Source organism: Triticum dicoccoides, chromosome 2A (genome assembly GCF_002162155.2).
Source record: "Triticum dicoccoides isolate Atlit2015 ecotype Zavitan chromosome 2A, WEW_v2.0, whole genome shotgun sequence".
NCBI classification, from domain to species: Eukaryota; Viridiplantae; Streptophyta; class Magnoliopsida; order Poales; family Poaceae; genus Triticum; species Triticum dicoccoides.
In genome coordinates this window covers 411,458,767-411,483,693 of record NC_041382.1, presented here as the reverse complement: position 1 = coordinate 411,483,693, position 24,927 = coordinate 411,458,767, and positions in this window count along the sequence as shown.

Genomic DNA, 24,927 nt, shown 5'->3' with positions numbered 1-24,927 from the left:
CTCCTGTTTCCATCCGCCTAGACGCACTGTTCGGGACCCCCTACCCGAGATCCGCCGGTTTTGACACCGACACCCCCCTTTAGGTGGTGGCAGTGGGGAGGAAGAAGGAAGGAGGGGTCAGGGTACGTTTCCTCTTTTCTTGAACCGATGGTACATATCGATTCATACCCAGTTGTTTGAAGGGATAGAGAGGAGATTAGCGGAATATGATGGATGTATTATTGAGCCTTGAGGGCGAGTATATATTGAGTACAAGACTTGGAGGGCAATAAGCCTCTCCTAGAGATAAGGTAGGAGAGGGATTACAAATCCTACACTACCAAATACATGTAACCCGAATATATCTCTAACATCCCCCGGCAGTCGTAGCGGTCGCATCGCAAACAACAGGAGCGTCACGGACGGTCAGACTGGAGAATAGCAGCCGATGGGCTAACATCCCCCCCCCCCGCAGTCGCAGCGGGAGCGTTGTGGACGATGTCGCGTCATGGACGCGTTGACTATGGAGGACGCCGGTGAATTGCTCAAGCGAGGTGATAGCCCTTTGTGCCGTTGTCGAGGTAGCCGAGAGCGTGAGTGGTGTAGTCGTGGTCGAGTTAGTGTAGCGACCCGACCCGAATGGATCGAAGTCTCTGTGCTTATGTGTCATCCCTAGATCGGTATTGCTGACACGCACAGTACTCGAGTATTTATTGCAGAGTTCAATCACACACTTATTACATCGAGTGTCTTAAAAAGAGTACTGATTACAATAATATGGTTGAAGGCCATCTAAATAAGATCACTGCGGAAGCATCGAAGATAATGAGTCCATCCAACTCAATGGCAATATTGAGTGCATGACAACGACCTATCGCACCTTACTCTTCGTCTGAAAATTCTGCAACATGATACACTGTAGCTGTGTAGGTCAGCATATGGAATATGCTAGCAAGATAACACCATAGAGCAATGAACAAAAACATCTATCACTACATGCATATTTGGCTGGTGGAGGCTCTACGGTTATCATTTGCATAAAGCTAATTTTTTCCTACAACAAAGGAATATATTTTAAATAACTAAATTTTTTAATGAAATTATTGAGAAGGTTCCTCCAACTCAATCCCAAAATAATAATTATAACCCAACAAATTCATTAGGTAAAGTGATGAGATCAAATAAATAATTCAAGTACCAGATACTCAAGATGTCCATAACCGGGGACACAACTAACCATGATTAGTTTATACACTCTGCAGAGGTTTGCGCACTTTTCCCCACAAGACTCGATCTCCTCCGTTGGATTTCTCGCACTACAAGTTGTTTGAGAAACGGATGACCGAGATACAGTCTTTCAAAAGCATTAACTCTTTACTCTGGGTAGACAGTACCACCTACATCCCCTACATCTGCTAGCCTACCACTGAAAGAGGTCACACAACTTACTCAACTATGCCAGAGCCCATAATGGCTTGTGGCTGCACACAGAATTTTCTAGCATGAATAATCTTATGATCCCTTTGAGCCTGGGTGGCAAACCATAGGATGATCACATGGGTACTCCGGGATATCCTAGGACAACACTGGATTGCTCCAGGTGCCCACAACCAATCCACCCAGATGTGTATTCAAGTATCCACCTTAAGTTTCCCATAGTTATGAAATAACTCTCACATCTTTCATGAATCTCACAAACCAAACCACGTCTACGAGCATAGCAAGTAATGCAATCATAACGCAATAACACCCGGGGTTTGAATGTAAGACAATAGGTTCCTACCTCATCAACTACTTCCCAATACCCACATGTTATCAAATCCTACTCATGCAATGTTTGAGGGTTGAAACTAATGCATAAAAACTGGGTAATAAAGGGGTATGATCAAAGTGTTACTTGCCTTGCTGACGTTCAGAAAACCCTAGAGATTCGTAGTAGGAAGCCTCGCACTCCGGAAACTGTATCGTGAACAAACAATAGCATACATAAGCACTCAAGCATAATATGCAAATTTAAAACCAAAATAAAAGATCTAACCAGAAAGTTTAAGTGAAGAGCTTCGATTGGCAAAAAGAATCAATCGAATCGGAGTTACGAAACACATACTACGATAAAAAGAAGTTCAAATTCAAATCTGCTTGAAACCGAATTTTAAATTTTCAAAATCATATTCAAGTAGATTATCTATAAAGAGGGGGACAAGACAAAGATTTTGGCGTTGGTTTTACTGGATTTCGATAAACGATCAAAAAGTAGTGAGGGTTCAAAGATCAGGGACTAATCTATAAGAAAACTATTCGTGGATAGGTCCCTGGCTGGAAATTAAACTAAAAGAAAAATCTAACGAATGAACGTTCACTAACAAAAACTAACGAACAAAGTCGTTCGTTAACAGGTCTAAACGGGTGAACGTTCACTACTTAACGAAATAAAATAAATAAAACCGATGTAATCTAAAAACCGAAAAAATCGTAGAAAACCGATCGGTTTTTACCAGTTCTCACTGGTTCGGCGGGCGATGACGGCGGCGTTCTCCGGCGAGGTCGGCGAGGCGGGACGGCGGCTCCGGCACGGTAGCGGGGCAGTGACTACGGTGGCGGGGAGCGGCGCGGTGGCTCGAGGAGCGGCACGGGTGCAAGCGACGGCGGCGCGATGCGGCAGGCGGCGGCGGCGGCTTGGGGCGGTGGGGCGGCGGAGGTACTTAAGGAGGGGGGTCCGACTTGGCCAAGGGGCCAAGCAGCGGCGGCGGGCGGCTCCCGGACTCCCACCGGAGTCCGGCTCATGCGCGAGTCGGGCGCAGAGAAGGCGGTGGCGCGGGATGCGGGCCGGCTGGGCTTCAGCCCAGTCGGTCGAAGAGATTTTTTTAATAATTTCTCCGAAAAGAGAAAAAATCCAAAATAAAATAAATAAAAATCCTAAAATTCCAAAAATAATTTTCATGGTCCTGTACTATTATTTAGGACAACTTAAACATTTTTCTAGGCTAAAATACGTTTTCAAAAATGCAATTTCCCTAATTTAACCGAATAAAATTCAAATAAACAAATATTTTTATTCAAAATTAATTTTCCATTATTTCCTTTGTTTTTTAAGAAGTCATATTATCTTCTCTCATTATTTTATTTATTCTGGAATAATTGGAAAAATAATTTCAAATAAAAATTCACATTGATCCAACTTTACCAATTTTGAAAATTCAGAAATGGAATTTTATGAAAACCTCCAACTCTCTCACATGGTCCTTGAGTTGCTTAAGGTCTTTAGGATCAAAATGGCCAAATAAAACCAATTCAAAATGCAAGAATCATGGATGCATATGATGACCTAATGATTAACATCCAAATTTAAAATTGGGATGTTACAAACCTACCCCCCTTAAGATGAATCTCGCCCTCAAGATTCGGGTTGGCTAGCCAATAGGTGTGGGTGGTCTTTCCATAGGTCTTCCTCTCGCTCCCAGGTGGCTTCTTCCTCGGTATTGTGGCTCCACTGAACTTTCCAAACTTGATGACCTTGTTGCGTGTAACTTGGCTGGCAAACTCGAGAATCTTGACGGGTTTCTCCTCGTAGGTTAGGTCACTCTCCAACTGAATTGCTTCCAGGGGCACTGTATCTCTTAGAGGAATATCGGCCATCTCTGCATGGCACTTCTTCAGCTGGGAAACGTGAAACACATCATGAAGTCCCGACAATCATTCGGGTAACTCCAACTTGTAGGACACTTCTCCCATACGTTCCAAAACTTGGTATGGTCCTACAAATCTTGGGGCTAACTTCCCTTTGACTCCAAATTGTTTAACTCCTTGAAGTGGTGACACACGGAGATATGCTCTGTCTCCGACTCCATAGGCTACCTCCTGGCGTTTAGTGTCAGCATAACTTTTCTGCCTAGATTGAGCTACCTTCAGTCTATCACGAATCAACTTAACCTTCTCTTCAGACTCCTTGATTAAATCCGGTCCGAACAATTGACGGTCTCCAACTTCATCCCACATCAATGGTGTCCTACACCTCCTTCCATACAAAGCTTCGAAACGGGCCATCTTCAAACTAGCCTGGTAGTTGTTGTTGTACGAGAACTCTGCATAAGGCAAATTATCATCTCAACTAGATCCGTAATCTAGCGCACAAGCTCTCAACATGTCCTCCAGAATCTGATTGACTCTCTTGGTCTGTCCATCTGTCTGCGGATGAAAGGCTATACTGAAATCTAGCCTGGTACCCAAAGTCTGGTGTAATTGATTCCAAAACTTCAAGGCAAACTATGTTCCTCTATCTGATACGATGGTCCTCGAAACTCCATGTAGACATACGATCCTGGTCATATATATCTTGGCCAACTTCGCGCTCGTATAAGTGGTTTTCACGGGGATAAAGTGAGCCACTTTGGTCAAGCGATCAACTACTACCCAGATAGAGTCATATCCTGATCGTGTCCTGGGTAATTCGGTGATGAAATCCATGCCAAGTTTATCCCACTTCCATTCGGGTATCAACATAGGCTGAAGTAATCCTGCTGGCTTCTGGTGTTCTGCCTTAACTCTCTGACATACATCACATACTGCTACATACTCGGCAATATCCTTCTTCATACCTGTCCACCAGAAACATTCCTTCAAATCCAAATACATCTTGGTCTTTCCGGGGTGAATCGAGTATGGCAAGTCATGAGCCTCCTGAAGTATTAACTTCCTGATCTCTGAATCATTGGGTACATAAATACGATCCTCAAACCATAAAGTTTCGTGCTCATCCTCACGAAAACCTTTGGCCTTTCATTTACTCATATTTTCCTTTATCTCTGCAACCTCCTTATCAGTCTTCTGGGCTTCTCGAATCTATCCCAACAACGTGGACTGAACTTCCAACGCTGCAACAAAGCCTCTCGGAACAATCTCCATACGAAGTTCTTTGAGATTGCCGGTTAACTCTTGCGGTAATCCTCCGGTTACGAGTGCATTAACATAACTCTTGTGGCTCAAAGCGTCTGCTACAACATTGGCCTTTCCTAGATGATAACGCAACTTCATATCATAATCCTTTATGACCTCCAACCATCTCCTTTTCCTGAGACTCAACTCCTTCTGCGTGAAGATGTACTTCAAACTCTTATGATCCGTGTATACAGCACAACGGTTTCCAATAAGAAAATGTCTCCAGGTCTTGAGCGCATGCACTACGGCTGCTAACTCCAAATCATGCGTGGCATAATTCAACTCATGACGTAGAAGCTGACGTGAGGCATACGAAAGAACTCTTCCGTATTGCATAAGTACACCTCCAAGTCCCAGGCGAGAAGCGTCGCAATAAACTTGGAAATCCTTGCGTATATCCGGAAGAATTAGCACTGGGCTGTAAATAAATGTTTCTTCAACTCTTGAAAACTGGCCTCACATTCTTCAATCCATTTAAACTTGGTGTCCTTCTTCAATAACTCTGCCAGGGGCTTCGCAATCTTAGAGAAATTCTCAATGAATCCTCGATAATATCCTGCGAGTCCAAGAAAATTGCGTAGCTCTCCAACTGAGGTAGGTGCCAACCACTCAGTGACTGACTGAACCTTGGAAGGGCCTACTGCTATACATTCTCCAGATATAACATGTCCGAGAAATCCAACTTTCTTCAACTAAAACTCACATTTGCTGAACTTGGCATATAGCTAATGTTCCCTGAGCTTCTCGAGAACTAAGCGCAAATGTTCCTTGTGTGCTTCTTCATTCTTTGAGTATACCAATATATCATCAATGAACACCACAACAAACTTATCCAAGAACTCCATGAACACCTTATTCATCATACTCATAAAGTAGGCAGGAGCATTAGTCAAACCAAAAGGCATGACAGTGTACTCATATAGCATGTACCTTGTGGTAAAGGTTGACTTAGGTATATCCTGTTCCCGGATCTTCAGCTGGTGGTATCCTGATCGAAGATCGATCTTGGAGAATACTTTAGCTCCCTGCAGCTGGTCAAACAAGTCATTGATCATCAGTAGTGGGTATTAGTTCTTGATTGTCGCTTCATTCAGTGCACGATAATCCACCTTAAAGATCCATCCTTCTTCTCAACTAAGAGCACTGGGGCTCCCCATGGTGACGAGCTTGGTCGGATATAACCTTTCTCCAATAACTCCTTGATATGTCTCCAACGTATCTATAATTTTTGATTGTTCCATGCTATTATATTATCTGTTTTGGATGTTTATGGGCTTTATTAAACACTTTTATATTATTTTTGGGACTAACCTATTAACCCAGAGCCCAGTGCCAGTTTCTGTTTTTTTCCCTTATTTCAGTGTTTCGCAGAAAAGGAATATCAAACAGAGTCCAAACGGAATGAAACCTTTGGGAGCGTGATTTTTGGAACGAACGTGATCCAGGAGACTTGGAGTTGAAGTCAAGGAAGCTTCAAGGTGGGCACGAGGCAGGGAGGCGTGCCTGCCCCCTGGGCGCGCCCCCACCCTTGTGGGCCCCTCATGGCTCCCCTGACCGACTTCTTTCGCCTATATATGTCCATATACCCTAAAAATATCAAGGAAAACCACGAAACCCTAGTTCCATCGCCAGAAGCCTCCATAGCCACCGAAAACCAATCTAGACCCATTCCGGCACCCTGCCGGAGGGGGAATCCCTCTCCGATGGCCATCTTCATCATCCCGGTGCTCTCCATGATGAGGAGGGAGTAGTTCACCCTTGGGGCTGAGGGTATGTACCAGTAGCTATGTGTTTGATCTCTCTCTGTCGTGTTCTTGAGGTGGTGCGATCTTGATGTATCGCAAGATTTGCTATTATATTTGGATCTTATGATGTTTCTGCCCCTCTACTCTCTTGTGATGAATTGAGTTTTCCCTTTGAAGTTATCTTATCGGATTGAGTCTTTAAGAATTTGAGAGCACTTGATGTATGTCTTGCATGTGCTTATCTGTGGTGACAATGGGATATCACGTGATCCACTTGATGTATGTTTTGGTGATCAACTTGCGAGTTCCGTGACCTCATGAACTTATGCATAGGGGTTGGCACACGTTTTCGTCTTTACTCTCCGGTAGAAACTTTGGGGTGCTCTTTGATGTCCTTTGTGTTGGTTGAGTAGATGAATGTGAGATTGTGTGATGCATATCGTATAATCATACCCACGGATACTTGAGGTGACATTGGAGTATGTAGGTGACATTAGGGTTTTGGTTGATTTGTGTCTTAAGGTGTTATTCTAGTACGAACTCTATGATAGATCGAACGGAAAGAATAGCTTCATGTTATTTACTACAGACTCTTGAATAGATCAATCAAAAAGGATAACTTTGAGGTGGTTTCGTACCCTACCATAATCTCTTCGTTTGTTCTCTGCTATTAGTGACTTTGGAGTGACTCTTTGTTGCATGTTGAGGGACAGTTATATGATCCAATCATGTTATTATTGTTGAGAGAACTTGCACTAGTGAAAGTATGAACCCTAGGCCTTGTTTCAACGCATTGCAATACCGTTTGTGCTCACTTTTAGCATTAGTTACCTTGCTGTTTTTATATTTTCAGATTACAAAAACCATTATCTACTATCCATATTGCACTTGTATCACCATCTCTTCGCCGAACTAGTGCACCTATACAATTTACCATTGTATTGGGTGTGTTGGGGACACAAGAGACTCTTTTTTATTTGGTTGCAGGGTTGCTTGAGAGAGACCATCTTCATCCTACTCCTCCCACGGATTGATAAACCTTAGGTCATCCACTTGAGGGAAATTTGCTACTGTCCTACAAACCTCTGCACTTGGAGGCCCAACAACGGGTACAAGAAGATGGTTGTGTAGTAGACATCAAGCTCTTTTCTGGCGTCGTTGCCGGGGAGGTTAGCGCTTGAAGGTATATCTTTAGATCTTGCAATCGAATATTTTTGTTTCTTGTTTTATCACTAGTTTAGTTTATAAAATAAAACTACAAAAAAATGGAATTGAGTTTGCCTCATAATGCTTCATCTTTTTAATATATTTCGTGAGTATGATGGAAAGGAAAATTGTGCCAAAGTGTTAGAAGAAGAATGCATTAAAATGTTTGGCGCTAAATCTTTGAATGATTAGCATGATTGCAATGTTATTAGTATGAACTCTTTGCATATCCATAGTACTAATGATGATTGCACTAGTCATGATGAAAATGTCTCTTATAAGCATGTCGATTTTTGTGGAGTGCATAGAATTTGCAAGTACACACCAAACAGGGAATATAGATTTTGAAAGAGGCATAAGTATTTGAAAACTAAATGGTTGCAAGAAAGGCTAGATGTTTGTGCTAAAAATTTAAACTTTCTTAGCCGTACTTCTGAACTTTGCAATGAACGTGATCATTTCAGTACCCAATGCAAATTGTTTCATGATCTTATCGTGTCCAAAAATTGTGATGACTTGATTTCCCTTGCACATCATAATGAACTTAGTTTGCTCTTGGGTTATGAAGAAATGAAACGTATATCTAAGGTTATTCCAGAATTTGCCCTTGATAGAGTTCTTAATTTTGATCTAGAGGAAATTTATATGTATTGTGCGGTGAATTGCATTGAAAATCCTTATATTGCCAAGTATATAAAGAAAAGAAAACAAATAGAAGATGAAGAGAATACTAATGAAAGGGAAGAGGCTTCATAATATCCTCCTATTATTTCTTATGATGAATCAGGTAATGAGGAGGAGCCTTCTATTCAACCAATATCATTAATAAGGAGCTCAAAAAAGAGGGATAAACCCACACATGATGTGAAGAAGAAAAAGAAAAGATTGAGAAGCAAAGGTAGAAAGGTATCCCTCCCAAATGATGTTGCTCCTACTACTCATTGTGATGATGATAATTGCTATACTATCGGTGCTATCCATACTATTAATGATGAGAGTGATTATGCTTATGATATGAAAAGGCCCAAGCTTGGGGATGCTATGTTTGATGAAGATGATGTTTTTGAGAATTTATTTGCTGCAATTAATGTTAGTCCCAAGCTTGGGGAACCTATGTTTAATGAAGATGATATTTGTAGTCTCCCAAGTTTTGACATGCAAATTTATTATGATGATAGCATGCCTCCTACTTATGATGATTATATTGATGAAAGTGGGTTTGTAAGAGTGTCAACTTTAGGAAGTAATGATCCCACTATTTTGGAGGATGTTGAATCTTATTTTGATAATTATGAAAGTGGATTTGGAGAGGTCATGACTTTATTTAGTAATGATTCCACTATCTTGGAAGAGGTTTCAATTGATTATGATGAGAACAAAGTTTCTACTTATGATGATTATTGTGATGACACTTATGCTATAAAAAGTAGTGATGATTATATTTATAAAACTTGTCATGATTATGATTACCCTTTTCCTGAATATTACTCTTTTAATGTGGAAACAATTTATAGTGTTCGAGTTTCTTATGATACTCCCACTATTCCGAATGAGAAGAATTTTGCTTATGTGGAGAGTAGTAAATTTTCTATGCTTGTAGATCATGATAAGAATGCTATATGTGATGGTTATATTGTTGAATTCATTCATGATGCTACTGAAAATTATTATGAGGGAGGAACATATGCTTGTAGGAATTGCAATAATATCAAGCTTCCTCTCTATGTGCTTAAAGTTTTGAAGTTATGCTTGTTTTGCCCTCCTATGCTAGTTGATTATGGTTCCCACAAGTTGTTTGCTCACAAAATCCCTATGCATAGGAAGTGGGTTAGACTTAAATGTGCTAGTCATATTCTTCATGATGCTCTCTTTATGTTACAATTCTTATCTTTTATGTGAGCATCATTGAAACCATCATGCCTAGCTAGGGGCGTTAAACGATAGCGCTTGTTGGGAGGCAACCCAATTTTATTTTTGTTCTTTGCTTTTTGCTCCTGTTTTGTAATAAATAATTCATCTAGCCTCTGGTTAGATGTGGTTTTATGTTTTAATTAGTGTTTGTGCCAAGTAAAGCCTTTAGGATCTTCTTGGGTGATTGTTATTTGATCTTGCTGTAAAAAAAAGAAAGTATGCACTCACGAGAATAATTTTCATTTTTTTCCCAGAGAGCGATAAAATACCAATTCCAACTTAAGTATATTAATAAACAAATTTCCTAGGACTTCCTAATTTCTCAGGATTTTTGGAGTTATTGAAGTATTCGAGTCCTACAGATTACTACAGACTGTTCTGTTTTTGACAGATTCTGTTTTCTATGTGTTGTTTGCTTATTGTGATGAATCTATGAGTATTATCGGAGGGTATGAACCATAGAGAAGTTGTAATATAGTAGATATTACACGAATATGAATTTATAATTAGTTCACAACAGTACCTAAGTGGTGATTTATTTTCTTATACTAACGGAGCTTACAAGTTTTCTGTTAAGTTTTGTGTTGTGAAGTTTTCAAGTTTTGGGTAACGATTCGATGGACTATGGAACAAGGAGTGGCAAGAGCCTAAGCTTGGGGATGCCCAAGGCACCCCAAGGTAATATTCAAGGACAACCAAGAGCCTAAGCTTGGGGATGCCCCAGAAGGCATCCCCTCTTTCGTGGGCATCCCCTCTTTCGTCTTCGTTCATCGATAACTTTAATTGGATCTATATTTTTATTCACCACATGATATGTGTTTTGCTTGGAGCGTCATTTTATTTTATTTTGTTTTGCTTGCTGTTTTAATAAAATACCAAGATCTGAAATTCTGTGTTAGATAGTCTTCACATAGTTGCATAATTATTCAACTAGTCATTGATCTTCACTTATATCTTTTGGAGTAGTTTGTCGTTGCTCTAGTGCTTCACTTATATCCTTTTAGAGCACGGTGGTGGTTTTATTTTATAGAAATAATTAATCTCTCATGCTTCACTTATATTATTTTGAGAGTCCTTTAGAACAGCATGGTAATTTTCTTTTGATATAATAAAAAACTTCCATATAAGTGCATTGAATACTAAGAGAAGTTTGATACTTGATGATTGTTTTGAGATATGGAGATAGTGATATTAAAGTTGTGCTAGTTGAGTAGTTGTGAATTTGAGAAATACTTGCATTGAAGTTTGCAAGTCCCGTAGCATGCACGTATGGTAAACATTGTGTAACAAATTTGAAACATGAGGTGTTATTTGATTGTCTTCCTTATGAGTGGCGGTCGGGGACGAACGATGGTGTTTTCCTACCAATCTATCCCCCCAGGAGCATGCGCGTAATGCTTGTTTTTTCATGACTTGTAGATTTTTGCAATAAGTATGTGAGTTCTTTATGACTAATGTTGAGTCCATAGATTATACGCACTCTCACCCTTCCATCATTGCTAGCCTCTTCGGTACCGTGCATTGCCCTTTCTCACCTTGAGAGTTGGTGCAAACTTTGCCAGTGCATCCAAACCCCGTGATATGATATGCTCTATCACACATAAACCTCCTTATATATTCCTCAAAACAGCCACCATACCTACCTATTATGGCATTTCCATAGCCATTCCGAGATATATTGCCATGCAACTTTCCACCGTTCCATTTATTATGACACACTTCAGCATTGTCATATTGCCTTGCATGATCATGTAGTTGACATCGTATTTGTGGCAAAGCCACCATGCATAATTTATCATACATGTCACTCTTGATTCATTTCCCATCCCGGTACACCGCCGGAGGCATTCATATAGAGTCATATCTTGTTCTAGTATCGAGTTGTAATCATTGAGTTGTAAATAAATAGAAGTGTGATGATCATCATTAATAAAGCATTGTCCCAAAAAAGAGAGAGAAAGGCCAAATAAAAAAAGGAAGGCCCCAAAAAAGAAAAAAAGAAAATAAAAAGGGGCAATGCTACTATCCTTTTTCCACACTTTTGCTTCAAAGTAGCACCATGATCTTTATGATAGAGAGTCTCTTGTTTTGTCACTTTCATATACTAGTGGGATTTTTCATTATAGAACTTGGCTTGTATATTCCAACAATGGGCCTCCTCAAGTGCCCTAGGTCTTCGTGAGCAAGCAAGTTGGATGCACACCCACTTAGTTTCCTTTGTTGAGCTTTCATACATTTATAGCTCTAGTGCATCCGTTGCATGGCAATCCCTACTCCTTGCATTGACATCAATTGATGGGCATCTCCCTAGCCCATTGATTAGCCGCGTCGATGTGAGACTTTCTCCTTTTTGTCTTCTCCACATAACCCCCTCATTATATTCTATTCCACCCATAGTGCTATATCCATGGCTCACGCTCATGTATTGCGTGAAAGTTGAAAAAGGTTTGAGATTACTAAAGTATGAAACAATTGCTTGGCTTGTCATCGGGGTTGTGCATGATGAGAGAATTCTTGTGTGACAAAAATGGAGCATGACCAAACTATATGATTTTGTAGGGATGAACTTTCTTTGTCCATGTTATTTTGAGAAGACATGATTGCTTAGTTAGTATGCTTGAAGTATTATTATTTTATGTCGATATTAAACTTTTGTCTGGAATCTTATGGATCTGAACATTCATGCCACAATAAAGAAGATTACATTGATTATTATGTTAGGTAGCATTCCACATCAAAAATTCTGTTTTTATCATTTAACTACTCGAGGACGGGAAGGAATTAAGCTTGGGGATGCTTGATACGTCTCCAACGTATCTATAATTTTTGATTGTTCCGTGCTATTATATTATCTGTTTTGGATGTTTATGGGCTTTATTAAACACTTTTATATCATTTTTGGGACTAACCTGTTAACCCAGAGCCCAGTGCCAGTTTCTGTTTTTCCCTTGTTTCAGTGTTTCGCAAAAAAGGAATATCAAACAGAGTCCAAAACGGAATGAAACTTTCGGGAACGTGATCCAGGAGACTTGGAGTTAAAGTCAAGGAAGATTCAAGGTGGCCACGAGGCAGGGAGGCATGCCTACCCCCTGGGCGTGCCCCCACCCTCGTGGCTCCCCTGACCGACTTCTTTCGCCTATATATGTCCATATACCCTAAAAATATCGAGGAGCACCACGAAACCCTAGTTCCGTCGCCAGAAGCCCCCGTAGGCACCGAAAACCAATCTAGACCCGTTCTGGCACCCTGCCGGAGGGGGAATCCCTCTCCGGTGGCCGTCTTCATCATCTCGGCGCTCTCCATGACGAGGAGGGAGTAGTTCACTATCGGTGTCAAAACCGGCGGATCTCGGGTAGGGGGTCCCGAACTATGCGTCTAAGGCGGATGGTAACAGGAGGTAGGGGGCACGATGTTTTACCCAGGTTCGGGCCTTCTTGATGGAGGTAAAACCCTACGTCTTGCTTGATTTATTCTTGATGATATGAGTATTACAAGAGTTGATCTACCACGAGATCGGAGAGGCTAAACCCTAGAAGCTAGCCTATGGTATGATTGTATGTTGTCCTACGGACTAAAACTCTCCGGCTTATATAGACACTGGAGGGGGCTAGGGTTACACAAGGTCGGTTACAAAGGAGGAGATATGCATATCCGTATTGCCTCGCTTGCCTTTCACGCCAAGTAGAGTCCCATACGGACACGGAGCGAAGTCTTCAATCTTGTATCTTCGTAGTCCAACAGTCCGGCCAAAGGATATAATCCAGCTGTCTGGAGACCCCCTAATCCAGGACTCCCTCAGTAGCCCCCGAACCAGGCTTCAATGACGACGAGTCCGGGGCGCAGTGTTGTCTTCGGCATTGCAAGGCGGGTTCTTCTCCAAATTTCAAACGTTTGTTAAGTAGTGTCCGGTCCCATAAATGTTTGGACCTCTTGGCTTCTGCGCCCAATAAGGGCTATCTCCCACGCGTCGTATGAATACGAGGCGCTAGGGCGTTTTTACATTCGCCCCCTAGCCAGATAAATAAATTGTCTATTAAAAGGATGGGGATTCTCAGATCCGATCCATACCATCCTCCCCCAGCGAGAATCCATCAGAGCGCGCTTCGGAAAGATCCATTCCAGCATGGACGACCTCCGCAGCTCCTCCTCCCGCTCCCATAGCCCTAAGACCGGTGATTGGGAGAGGTGTTCAGTCCCACACAGTCGATTAATCGAACTGCAGACTAAGGGATTTCTCCCTCCAGCATACATGGTGCCCGTTCGAGCCGGGCTTGCCACCTACAATGGCGGGGAGCAAGCGGAGAGCTTCCCCAGTCCCTCTACGGGGGAGCGGGTCCGCCTTGTTCCTTATTTATTAAGGGGACTCAGATTTCCAATTCATCCGTTCCTCCGCGGGCTCCTAGAGTTCTACGGCCTCCAATTATACAATTTCACCCCTGCCTCCATTTTACACATCACCGGCTATGTTGCTCTCTGCGAGTTGTTCCTGGGCTGCGAGGCTCATTTCGAGCTGTGGAAAAGGCTATTTTGCCTCATCCCTCGCACACATAGGGGGTCACTTTATCAAGTGGGCGGAGCCGAAATATGGCGCATCGCCGGAACCGGATACCTGTCCGGTACCCCGAAGAAGTCGTCCGAAGACTGGCCTTCAGAATGGTTTTATATGGAGGACGTTCCCCTTCCGGACCCTGTTCGGCGGGGTCTTCCTGAGTTCAGCAATGCTCCTCTAAAGAAACGCCAAAGTTGGCGCCCACGGAGCCCCCAGGAGGAAGACAATAGAGAAGTACTTTACCTGATGAACCGGATTAAAGCACTGGCTCAATCAGGATTGACAGTAATCAAAGTTATGTCAATATGCATAATGCGGGGAGTGCAACCACTTCAATATCGAGGGCACCCCTTGTGGTGTTTTAACGGGGCGGATGATGCCACCCGTTGCGGGCGTAAGGGTCTGGACAATGCTGCCGCTTTAGCAAAAATTCTGTCCGAATTGTTCAAGGAAGAGGAAGAGGAGTTCATCCGCGTCAAGCCACGGGATGGATTCTCCATGTACAATCCTCCAAGCTGGGTGAGTTATATCTCCTTACTCCCATTCTTTCCCGCATTCTTTGTCGTAGGTATTCACCTTGCCATTTTGCGGCAGGAACTGCGAAAAGCCATAAAGGAGGTCAGCAGCCCCTCCCCACAACCAGAGGACCTTGATCGGGCCCTCAACTCCGGACTCGAAGAAGATCCGGTCATATTCGTGGAGCTGATAGACCGGCAGTTCTATCAGTTAAGCTGCGATGATGCCATGGTGGCCATTACGGCCGACTATCCCGGACTGCTTCCTGCATCGCACGTAAGAAAAACCAAAAATCCCAACTCCAAAAACTAGGATCCCCTTTTAGACACTTCACCTACCATATACATATGGCGTTTTTACAGGGAAGGCATTCGGGACGCCCTGCCGAACCCGCAGCAACTCGCCAACAAGGGGCACCGAGGCCGGGCAGGCCAAAAAGGAAGGCGGTCAGGACGGAGACGCCGGCGCAAAGGTATAACAGAAACCCCGCTCCGTGGTTGTCGTCTTTCTCGAAATGTAATGACGCTCATGTTTCTTTAACAGAAAAAACGCTCGCCAGAATATCTCCGGCGATGTTGCTAATCACGCTTCCACCAGTCGGGCGCCAGGACCGGACATAGAGGCGGAAGCCAATATGGGGCGGGCGCCAGATAATCCCCCTACAGAGGATGCAGATAGATTATCCGCCACAAATTCAAAAGTGGAAAGCACTATGAATCATAGGCGTCGCCGGGCCGTACTCCGTGACGCTTGTTTCTCACCAGAGGCATTTGATGCCTTCAATTCTGGAGAGGCGTACCTCCGTGCTGCTCAAGATGGTCTAGCCAGAGCCACGGATCAGTATGTAAAGGATGTACGGGTAAGTAAATCTGACGATTATATGTATCAGTAGCCCCTGAGACTTGAAACAGTTAGCAGAACTGATTTAAGGATCATCTTTATTGTGCAGGTTCTTACAGAGAAGAATACTCGGCTGCCACAGGAGCTAGAGGAATGCAAGACCCAACTGCGGGCCGCTGTTGCCGCATTGAAGGAACTGAAAAAGTCCCCCGATGGTAACATTTACTTTGAAGAATGATGGTTACCATATAATGTGCGGTGTGGCTGCAGATCTAACAATAGATGTTGTAGATGAATCCGGAGAAAATCCGGAGGACCAGCATGTCATGCGACAGCTAAAGGTTGGCGAATGCGTGCTGACTGAGGTCAGGAGGGAGAAAAACAATCTCCAAGACGCCAATACCAAGCTGAGCGTGGAACTGAAAGATGTTCGAGCCCAGCTTGCAGACTTCGAGAAGGAGAATAAGCGGCTTCGACGCGGCAATGTCAGTAAGTGCTTGAATGAATCCCTTTGAAGGAGTTCGACAAAGAAGCCGACTAACAGCGTTATGTTTGTAGGTATGCTAACGGGTCGTCCCGCGAAGGAAATGCCCGGGTCTGTGGGTGATCTTCTATCTGAGCTCTCATAACTGCACGAACAAGTTTGGCAAGTGATGCAAGGTGTTGCCCAGGCCTTGTGGCCATCCGTCTCCCTGCCAGAAGGCGTTGCAGAGCTTATGGGGAAGCTCAAGGGATCACGGCGGCGCTTCCGATTATGGAAGATATCGGCCTGCCGTCAAGGTGCTAGGGAAGCTTGGGCCATGGTGAAGACGCGGTATACCAAGGCTGACCCAAATCACATGGCCGAGGTCAGACCTGTGGGGCCCGACGGAAAAGAGATCCCCGTTAGCTTAGTTTATGGGCAAGTAGAATTAGCTGCAAAGTATTCCCAACAGGATTGTAGGCTAGACCGCCTGTTGGATGGTATAGAAGAGGAATTTAGTCAGTCTGCATGACTATGTAATTAAAGTGACATGTATAATGTCTTCTAGCTGGATTGTAGATCATTTGTCATGGCGGACCTTTTCGCTTCAACCTCGGGACCCGATAGTCCGGAGTGTATCCGAATACCCGCTCGGTTATATAAGAACCAGGGTATGCATGGAGACCAGTCGTAGGGGTCATTAGTGCTTGAACAGACAAGTGCCCAACTAGTTATGTTATATTACATGGGTAGTAAGAAACATCTTCCAGGGAGAATAGTTCCGTTAAGGGTTCTTTCCCTGGGTACGCATGCCCTAAAGTGCATGTCCGGACTGCGATAGGAAACGCAGGAAAAAACATCTGGGGGAACATATGGAAAATAAATAAAAATCATCTTTTGTTCACCGACCAAATATTCCCTTAAGAACGCTAGCTTTCGGCTTCACCCAGTCTAAGGTACACATCCGGCTGACCCAGCAGTAACAATCGCAGAGGTGCTCCCCTTATGCCCTAGCCGAATTAACGGGAACGTAGGGCATAAATACAAGAGCCAGGTAACCCAGCTTGGCCAAAATTTAAGTCATATCGATGCATATAATGGTGAAAAAGGTACATGCAGAAGTATAACACATGTGCGGGGCATGAGGCCTAGATAAATAATTAAGCTTTTGTGAAAGAAGCTCCCAGGTATGATGAGCGCGGCTAGCGCATCTATAATGTGCAAGCGAGGCACAAGTTGGCCCTTGAAGGCCTAGAGAAAGAATAAAAGAAAGAAAGAAAGAAAGAAAGAAAAACAAGACAGATAATGTATATGCAAAAAATGGACAGAGGAAGGAGACGAACATAGAGTCCGGCACTAGGCGTAGAATCTTCGAAGCCTGGCCGCGTTCCATGGGTTCGGCTCGAGTCGATTATTCGATGCATCCCGCAGACGGTACGCTCCACCAGTCAGAACTTGGTCAATAATGAAGGGACCATCCCATTTGGGCTCGAGCTTGTTCTTTTTCTTATCCGGCAGGCGTAGAACTAGTTCGCCAACATTTTATGTTTTGGCCCGTACTTCTCTGCTTTGGTATCTGCGAGCCTGTTGCTGATAAAATGCGGAACGGGATTTTGCCACGTCGCGCTCCTCCTCCAGGGTGTCCAGACTGTCCTGCCGATCGAGCCCGGCTTCTCTTTCTTCGTACATGCGCACTCGAGGTGAGTCATGAATTATGTCACAGGGCAAGACTGCCTCTGCGCCATACACCATAAAGAAGGGTGTATATCTAGTACTACGATTCGGCATGGTCCGCAGCCCCCAGAGTACGGAGTCGAGCTCCTCTACCCAGTGCGTGTTAGACTCCGTTAAGGACCGCACTAACCTGGGTTTAATGCCGCTCATTATAAGACCGTTTGCTCGCTCAACTTGGCCATTGGTTTGTGGGTGATAGACTGAAGCATAATCGAGCTTGATGCCCATTTTGCCGCACCAGAGTTTTACCTCATCGGCCGTGAAGTTCGTGCCGTTGTCAGTGATGATGTTGTGGGGGACGCCATAACGGTGTACGACCCCGGATATGAAGTCTATCACTGTTCCGGATTCGGCTATTTTAACAGGTTTGGCTTCTATCCATTTGGTGAATTTATCCACCATGACCAGTAAGTATTTTTTCTTGTGGGTTCCCCCTTTAAGGGGTCCAACCATGTCAAGCCCCCAGACCACGAAGGGCCACGTGATGGGGATTGTTTGGAGGGCGGTGGGTGGCATGTGGCTTTGATTTGCAAAAGGCTGGCAACCGGCGCAGTGTTGGACCAAGTCATGTGCGTCTGCCCGGGCCGTCGGCCAATAGAATCATGTACGGAAGGCCTTGCTTACAAGGGCCCGGGTTGCGGCGTGGTGGCCGCCGAGTCTGGCGTGAATTTCTGCCAAAAGGTTCCGCCCTTCCTCTTCGGAGATGCACCTTTGAAGGACTCCGGTAGTGCTTTTTTTATATAGTTCTCCCTCATGGACCCTGTAGGCCTTAGATCGCCGCACTATGCAGCGTGCCTCATTTTGGTCCTCTGGAAGTTCCTCCCTTGTTAGGTAGGCCAGGAATGGTTCTGTCCACGGGGCTATGATGGCCATTATTACGTGGGCTGAAGGTGTTGTTTCGGTGGCAGAGCCTCCGATTATGTCAGAGTGTTCGGTATCGAGTGTTGTGGCCGGGTCCGGACTAATATTGCCAGTGCCCCCCTCCCATACTACGGATGGCTTAAACAACCTCTCTAAAAAGATGTTGGGGGGGCGCATCGTGTTTTGCGCCGATGCGGGCGAGGATATCCGCCGCCTGATTGTTTTCCCGAGCCACATGGTGAAATTCGAGCCCCTCGAACCGAGCTGACATCTTTAGGACGGCGTTACAATAGGCCACCATCTTCAGATCCTTGGCATCAAAATCTCCATTTATTTGGGATATTGCAAGGTTCGAATCCCCACGCACCTCCAGGCGCTGAATGCCCATGGAAACTGCCATCCGAAGACCATGTAACAGGGCTTCGTATTTGGCTGCATTGTTGGAGTCTGTATACAATATCTGCAGTACGTATTGAACTGTGTCTCCGGTTGGGGACGTCAGGACGACGCCAGCCCCCAGTCCAGCCAGCATTTTGGAGCCGTCGAAGTGCATAATCCAATTGGAGTATGCGCCGTACTGTTTAGGGAGTTCGGCTTCCGTCCATTCGGCGACAAAGTCGGCCAATACTTGCGATTTAATGGCTCGCCAAGGTTTGTATGTTATGTCGAACGGGAGGAGCTCAATGGCCCATTTGGCAATCCGGCCCGTGGCATCGCGGTTGTTTATAATATCATTGAGTGGCACCTCCGAGGCTGTTGTAATCGAACACTCTTGAAAGTAGTGTCGCAGTTTCCAGGATGCCATGAATACCGCATAGGCTATCTTTCGATAATGTGGGTACCGTGATTTGCATGGAGTGAGGATAGTGGATACATAATATGCCGGCTTTTGAAGAGGGAATTTATGTCCGTCCGCTTCTCGTTCGACGACGAGCACTGCGCTTACAACTTGATGAGTTGCCGCAATGTATAATAGCATTGGTTCGCCGATGTTTGGTGCATCCAGGATTGGGTTGGTTGCCAGTATGGCTTTTATTTCTTCTAATCTGGCTGTGGCAGCGTCCGTCCACTCGAAGTGTTCGGTACTCCGAAGGAGGCGATAAAGGGGTAATGCCTTTTCTCCTAAGTGGGAGATAAAGCGGCTTAGAGCCGCCAGTCATCCAGTTAACTTCTGGATTTGTTTGAGGTCTGTTGGGGTAGCCAGCTATGACAAAGCTCAGATTTTGGCCGGATTAGCTTCAGTACCTCTACTGGAGACAATGAAACCCAGGAGCTTTCCGGCTGGTACGCCGAAAACGCATTTTTCTGGATTGAGCTTGATGTTGTATGTTCAGAGGTTGTCGAATGTGAGCCTCAAGTCGTCTATCAGAGAGTCGACGTGTTTGGTTTTGATGACCACATCATCTACATATGCCTCTACTATTTTGCCGATTTGTTTCTCCAGACATGTCTGAATCATGCGCTGATATGTTGCACCGGTGTTTTTGAGACCAAAAGGCATTGTGTTGAAACAGAAGGGGCCGTATGGTGTGATGAATGCCGTTGTGGCTTGGTCGGACTCTGCCATCTTGATTTGGTGGTAACCGGAGTATGCGTCGAGGAAACACAATGACTCGTGTCCTGCGGTAGCATTAATAATTTGATCAATGCAGGGGAGGGGGAAGGGATCCTTTGGGCAAGCTTTATTGAGGTCCTTAAAATCGACACAAAGGCGCCAGGATTGATCCTTCTTTGGTACCATCACCAGGTTTGCTAGCCAGTCCGGGTGTTTTATTTCTCTGATGAATCCAGCCTCCAATAACTTGGCTAGTTCCTCTCCCATGGTCTGTCTCTTGGGTTCGGAGAAACGCCGAAGAGCCTGCTTGACCGACTTGAATCCCTTTAGGATATTGAGGCTATGCTCGGCCACCCTGCGTGGGATTCCTGGCATGTCTGAGGGATGCCAGGCAAATATGTCCCAATTCTCGCGCCGGAACTCTCGTAGTGCGGCGTCCACGGCGGGGTTTAATTGTGCCCCGATGGAGGCTATTTTTGTAGGGTCCATTGGGTGGACTTGGAAATTGACTATTTCATCCGCTAGTTTAAAAGAGGTGGACTTGGATCTCTTGTCGAGTATCACATCATCCCTGTCCACTGTGGAGCATAGCGTGGTTAATTCCTCGGCCGAGAGGGCTTCGGATAATGCCTCGAGGGCCAGTGCGGCTGTTTTGTTTTCGGTGCGGAGTGTTGTGTCCGGATCACTGGCGAGAGTGATGATTCCATTGGGCCCGGGCATTTTGAGCTTCATGTACCCATAATGGGGTACATCTTGGAAGATCGTGAACGCCTCACGTCCTAAAAGGACGTGGTATCCACTGCTGAACGGGGCCACTTGAAATTTAATTTCTTTGGACCTATAGTTCTCCGGCGTACCGAATACCACATCTAGTGTGATTTTCCCAGCGCATCGCGCTTCCTGACTGGGTATGATTCCTCTGAAGGTTGTGCTACTTTGCTGAATGCGGTTCCAGTCTATTTCCATTTTTTGAAGAGTTTGCTAATAGATGAGGTTTAATCCTCTGCCGCCGTCCATGAGTACTTTGGTGAGTCGAAAGCCTTCCACGATTGGACTGAGGACCAGTGCGGCTGGTGCTCGGGCTGTTCGGAATTTAGGTTCGTCACTGGCATTGAAGGTAATAGCCGTGTCACTCCATGGATTTATTGCTGCTACGTGGTAGATTTCGGCAATGCTGCGGAGCGTTCGCTTGCGCCTATTATTTGACGCGAAGGTCTCAAAGACTGTTAATACCATATTGTTATCCACGGGATGGTGCTCTGTGGCATTTGGGATAAGAAGATCCTCACCACTTTTGGCCGCCTGCCGGAGTATCCAACATGCTCTAAGGCTGTGCGTTGGTATTGTATCCGCTGCGCTATGAATTTTGCAGGGTCCGTTAAGCCATCCCTCCAATACGGTTCCATGCCCTGTAGAGGGTTTTTGCTTCTTTGTAATGAACTCGGGTGTCTTATGATAGTGCACCCTTTTACCTTGGACTAGGTGCATATTCGGAGCTGGATTATCCCAAAATTTTGTTTTGGTTTTCCAGGCACTTTCCATCGCACAGTACTTTTGTACTATGGACGCCAAGTCGGCGAAGCGTGATATGTCACGGCGACTTATGGCGTTAAGGATTCCCTTGTCCGTGCAGTTATTGCAGAAAAGTGAGACCGCGCCTTCCTCGCGGCAGTCCTTAACCTTGTTCATCAAGAGGAGGAATCTGGCCCAATAATGATGTATTGTTTCATAGGGCTCTTGCCTGATGTGGAAAAGATCGTTTATGTTTGGGTGGGTGGGTGAATTTGAGTCCGGACCCCTACCCGATCTGAGACCCAGGGGCCGAGGGATTTCCGATCTTGGAAGTTCGGATTCCGGTATGTTGCCCGATGAGTCTGGCCCGCTGCCTCACTCTAGGTTCAGGGTTTGGCGATGTCCTCCCGTAAACGGGTATCTGGCTCGGAGAGCTCAGGAATTCGGACATAGTTAGTCCTCAAGATAGAGGAAGAATCGCCGCATTGTTCCTTCACCACCGCAACATGATGGGTGACCTGTGGAGAGTTAATCTCCCTTGGATCGGGTTTAAGCCCAATCTGATCATAGTCTGTAGCGACTCCCAAGGCGCCGATGCGATCCAAGAGTTCATTTAGGGAAGAGAGCTCCATTGGATCCATCTGCTCGACGAATTCCAAGCCGACGTGGAGGCTGTTTTTGATGACCCGAGAAGTCATCGTCGGTGCAGCGGCCGAACAGGCGGTAATGACGAAACTGCCTAGCCGGAGAGTTTGGCCGACAGCCAGAGCTCCCCCGGTGGTAATGTTGTTTTTAACAACGAGATGAGGCATCCTTCCTTACAGCGACGTCACAGAGGAACTCTCAATGCAAGCACCAATGTCGGTGTCAAAACCGGCGGATCTCGGGTAGGGGGTCCCGAACTGTGCGTCTAAGGCGGATGGTAACAGGAGGCAGGGGGCACAATGTTTTACCCAGGTTCGGGTCCTCTTGATGGAGGTAAAACCCTACGTCCTGCTTGATTTATTCTTGATGATATGAGTATTACAAGAGTTGATCTACCACGAGATTAGAGAGGCTAAACTCTAGAAGCTAGCCTATGGTATGATTGTATGTTGTCCTAGGGACTAAAACCCTCCGGCTTATATAGACACCGGAGGGGGCTAGGGTTACACAAGGTCGGTTACAAAGGAGGAGATATACATATCCGTATTGCCTAGCTTGCCTTCCACGCCAAGTAGAGTCCCATCCGGACACGAGGCGAAGTCTTCAATCTTGTATCTTCGTAGTCCAACAGTCCGACCAAAGGATATAATCCGGCTGTTCGGAGACCCCCTAATCCAGGACTCCCTCATTCACCCTCGGGGCTGAGGGTATGTACTAGTAGCTATGTGTTTTATCTCTCTCTCTCTCTCTCTCTCTCTCTCTCTTGTGTTCTTGAGGTGGTACGATCTTGATGTATCGCGAGCTTTGCTATTATATTTGGATCTTATGATGTTTCTCCCCCTCTAGTCTCTTGTGATGAATTGAGTTTTCCCTTTGAAGTTATCTTATCGGATTGAGTCTTTAAGGATTTGAGAACACTTGATGTATGTCTTGCATGTGCTTATCTGTGGTGACAATGGGATATCACTTGATCCACTTGATGTATGTTTTGGTGATCAACTTGCGAGTTCCATGACCTCGTGAACTTATGCATAGGGGTTGGCACACGTTTTTGTCTTGACTCTCCGGTAGAAACTTTGGGGCACTCTTTGGAGTTCTTTGTGTTGGTTGAATAGATGAATCTGAGATTGTGTGATGCATATCGTATAAACATACCCACTGATACTTGAGGTGACATTGGAGTATCTAGGTGACATTAGGGTTTTGGTTGATTTGTGTCTTAAGTGTTTATTCTAGTACGAACTCTATGATGGATCGAACGGAAAGAATAGCTTCATGTTATTTTACTACGGACTCTTGAATAGATCGATCAGAAAGGATAACTTTGAGGTGGTTTCGTACCCTACCATAATCTCTTCGTTTGTTCTCCGCTATTAGTGACTTTGGAGTGAGTCTTTGTTGCATGTTGAGGGACAGTTATATGATCCAATTATGTTATTATTGTTGAGAGAACTTGCACTAGTGAAAGTATGAACCATAGGCCTTGTTTCAACGCATTGCAATACCGTTTGTGCTCACTTTTATCATTAGTTACCTTGCTGTTTTTATGTTTTCAGATTACAAAAACCATTATCTACTATCCATATTGCACTTGTATCACCATCTCTTCACCGAACTAGTGCACCTATACAATTTACCATTGCATTGGGTATGTTGGGGACACAAGAGACTCTTTGTTATTTGGTTGCAGGGTTGCTTGCGAGAGACCATCTTCATCCTACGCCTCCCACGGATTGATAAGCCTTAGGTCATCCACTTGAGGGAAATTTGCTACTGTCCTACAAACCTCTGCACTTGGAGGCCAAACATCGTCTACAAGAAGAAGGTTGTGTAGTAGACATCACTCCTTAATCTACTTCTTAATTTCCTCCAGATCATTTGAGGGCATCGGATACGGTCTTTTCGATATTGGTCCGGTGCCTGGCAATAGCTCTATCAAAAATTCTATATCTTGATCTGGTGGCATGCCTGGTAACTCCTCTGGAAATACGTTAGGATAATCCTTCACAACTGGCACTTCCTCCTGAACAACTCCCGAAAGCGAATTCACATGAGTCCTCCTTGGTGCATGCCTAGACACATACTGGGTTGGTGAGAAGTATCGACTTACTAGCACAATCGATGTTTCCTCCATACTTCGATAGCCAATCCATGCCTAGTATTATATCTAATCCTTGTGACTCCAAAATTATTAGGTATGAGGGGAAAACATGCCTACCAATGGTTAATGGAAGCCGATCACACCATTGGTTGGCCATATACTCCTCTCCTAGTGAGCTTACTAACATGGGTGACCTAAGGGCTAAGGTTGGCAATTTAAACCTGTCCACAAATCCCCTTGATATGTATGAATGTGATGCACCAGTGTCAAAAAGAACAAGGGCAGTAAATGACTTAATCAAAAACTTACCAATCATTGCGTCAGGCTGCTCTTCAACTTCCTCCATGTTGATATGGTTCACCTGACCTTTGGTGA